The following is a 3495-nucleotide window of genomic DNA, read 5'->3' as shown; positions in this document are numbered from 1 at the left end:
GAGCAAAGTTAGGGTTTTACTATTCATTATGTAATTGTGTAAATGTGTTGCAGTTTGGATGATACGATATGTAACGCTGTGTTGTGTAATGTAACAGACAAATAATAGCCACTGTGGGCTGAGTTTTGTTGTTACGATGTGTAATGCTGTGTTGTGTAATGTAACAGACAAATAATAGCCACTGTGAGCTGAGTTTTGTTGTTACGATGTGTAATGCTGGACTGTGTGATGTAACAGACAAATAATAGCCACTGTGGGCTGAGTTTTGTTGTTACGATGTGTAATGCTGGACTGTGTGATGTAACAGACAAATAATAGCCACTGGGGGCTGAGTTTTGTTGTTACGATGTGTAATGCTGGACTGTGTGATGTAACATACAAATAATAGCCGCTGTGGGCTGAGTTTTGTTGTTACGATATGTAATGCTGGACTGTGTGATGTAACAGACAAATAATAGCCACTGTGGGCTGAGTTTTGTTGTTACGATGTGTAATGCTGGACTGTGTGATGTAACAGACAAATAATAGCCACTGTGGGCTGAGTTTTGTTGTTACGATGTGTAATGCTGTGTTGTGTAATGCAACAGACAAATAATAGCCACTGTGGGCTGAGTTTTGTTGTTACGATGTGTAATGCTGTGTTGTGTAATGCAACAGACAAATAATAGCCACTGTGGGCTGAGTTTTGTTGTTACGATGTGCAATGCTGGACTGTGTGATGTTGTAGCATTATAATTAAGTTTGTCTAGCTATTAAGTTTTGAGCGTGTAGTGAGTGAGTCAAAAACCTACCAAAGAATGAGTGTTTAGAACTTAGAGTGTAAATGTCAAACGCACACGTGGGATGAAAAACGAAAACAAGAATCAACAAAACAACATCAACGAAAGGAAACAAATCAAGCGCCAAATTTTGCAATTCCAACTGTGACCCGAATTGTTCCTCTCTCGCGAAAATTCGCCATAGCTGTTGGGAAGGAACAGCAGGAGCATCAGCAGCAGCTTTTCGGAAGGTGAGACCAGAGACAAATAATCACAGAATAGAAAAGAAACCCATATATTTGATTCCCAGACGGCGAGCGATTCGACGGCAACAACAAACAAGCCGGAAAATATTGGAAGCCATTGCACTGCGACTGAAAACAAAGGTAATGGAAAAACATATTCCCTTTTCGATGACTTTGCCTAATTAACTGTCATCTGATCACAGATTACCGAAGCACCGAAACGGAATCAGAACCAACGGAGACGAAGTGGCACTTCAGAGTACGCCGTCATAGGGTGAGTGCACAGTACAATTCTCTTACAAGAATTCGTTTTGAGAAGATGATTTTCCGCAGGTGTGAGCAAGAGGCGTATCGCCTTCTCGTCAACCACACAAACGACGGTGGAAGTTTTGCTTTGCAACACACAGGCGGCCCCTACTGGGTGAGTTATGAAACTGCAAAACGGAAGATTCAATGATAAAGTGTTTGTTTGTCAACAGGGTCGTTTTTGGGAGCTGAGAAAATCGCTTTTCGGGACTCGATTTTCGCCATCTTGGTTTTGCGAGTCCCGTTTTTGCGAAAGTAAGCTGCGGACGTGAGGAGAGCCAGCCGGAAGTCGTCGGCAGTGCTCCGGGCAGCTGCGGTACGTCCGTCGAAGCAGTGCAGCAAGGCAGGGTTGCCAGTAAACCGGATACGACTGCAATACGAAAATTAAAGCTGTGATACACCTGTGCCGTCCAAGCAGCTGTGATATGATTGTTGTTATTGTTTTGATGTTATGGTAGGAACGGGCCCGTGAGTAATAATGTAAGCTAGCTTAAGTTTTTAAAATGTCGTGTGTAAGTAAATAATTATAATTGCTACAGATTTGGGTTTTGCGTGTTGTGTTTTGGGTAAAAGTTAGCCGAGCAGCACACACTGAAAGTCAGTGGTGCTCAACCTGTTTCAATGTAACAGACAAATAATAGCCACTGTGGGCTGAGTTTTGTTGTTACGATGTGTAATGCTGGACTGTGTGATGTAACAGACAAATAATAGCCGCTGTGGGCTGAGTTTTGTTGTTACGATGTGTAATGCTGTGTTGTGTAATGCAACAGACAAATAATAGCCAATGTGGGCTGAGTTTTGTTGTTACGATGTGTAATGCTGGACTGTGTGATGTAACAGACAAATAATAGCCACTGTGGGCTGAGTTTTGTTGTTACGATGTGTAGTGCTGGACTGTGTGATGTAACAGACAAATAATAGCCGCTGTGGGCTGAGTTTTGTTGTTACGATGTGTAATGCTGGGCTGTGTGATGTAACAGACAAATAATAGCCACTGTGGGCTGAGTTTTGTTGTTACGATGTGTAATGCTGGACTGTGTGATGTAACAGACAAATAATAGCCACTGTGGGCTGAGTTTTGTTGTTACGATGTGTAATGCTGTGTTGTGTAATGCAACAGACAAATAATAGCCACTGTGGGCTGAGTTTTGTTGTTACGATGTGTAATGCTGGACTGTGTGATGTAACAGACAAATAATAGCCGCTGTGGGCTGAGTTTTGTTGTTACGATGTGTAATGCTGGGCTGTGTGATGTAACAGACAAATAATAGCCACTGTGGGCTGAGTTTTGTTGTTACGATGTGTAATGCTGGACTGTGTGACGTAACAGACAAATAATAGCCACTGTGGGCTGAGTTTTGTTGTTACGATGTGTAATGCTGTGTTGTGTAATGTAACAAACAAATAATAGCCACTGTGGGCTGAGTTTTGTTGTTACGATGTGTAATGCTGGACTGTGTGATGTAACAGACAAATAATAGCCACTGTGGGCTGAGTTTTGTTGTTACGATGTGTAATGCTGTGTTGTGTAATGCAACAGACAAATAATAGCCACTGTGGGCTGAGTTTTGTTGTTACGATGTGTAATGCTGGACTGTGTGATGTAACAGACAAATAATAGCCACTGTGGGCTGAGTTTTGTTGTTACGATGTGTAGTGCTGGACTGTGTGATGTAACAGACAAATAATAGCCGCTGTGGGCTGAGTTTTGTTGTTACGATGTGTAATGCTGGGCTGTGTGATGTAACAGACAAATAATAGCCACTGTGGGCTGAGTTTTGTTGTTACGATGTGTAATGCTGGACTGTGTGATGTAACAGACAAATAATAGCCGCTGTGGGCTGAGTTTTGTTGTTACGATGTGTAATGCTGTGTTGTGTAATGCAACAGACAAATAATAGCCACTGTGGGCTGAGTTTTGTTGTTACGATGTGTAATGCTGGACTGTGTGATGTAACAGACAAATAATAGCCACTGTGGGCTGAGTTTTGTTGTTACGATGTGTAATGCTGGACTGTGTGATGTAACAGACAAATAATAGCCACTGTGGGCTGAGTTTTGTTGTTACGATGTGTAATGCTGGACTGTGTGATGTAACAGACAAATAATAGCCGCTGTGGGCTGAGTTTTGTTGTTACGATGTGTAATGCTGTGTTGTGTAATGCAACAGACAAATAATAGCCACT

General features: G+C 42.1%; 1 long non-coding RNA gene across 1 annotated transcript; it reads left to right on the top strand.

Annotated features, from left to right (window-relative positions):
• The first annotated feature begins 769 nt into the window (after positions 1 to 769).
• On the top strand, positions 770 to 1997 carry LOC129740095 (uncharacterized). Its single transcript, XR_008736100.1, has 5 exons — positions 770 to 1009; positions 1069 to 1144; positions 1207 to 1277; positions 1337 to 1424; positions 1483 to 1997. It is a non-coding gene; the product is annotated as an uncharacterized LOC129740095 (long non-coding RNA).
• Positions 1998 to 3495: the final 1498 nt, after the last annotated feature.

This window comes from Uranotaenia lowii, chromosome 1 (genome assembly GCF_029784155.1).
Source record: "Uranotaenia lowii strain MFRU-FL chromosome 1, ASM2978415v1, whole genome shotgun sequence".
NCBI lineage: Eukaryota > Metazoa > Arthropoda > Insecta > Diptera > Culicidae > Uranotaenia > Uranotaenia lowii.
This window is presented reverse-complemented; position numbering and strand designations above follow the sequence as displayed.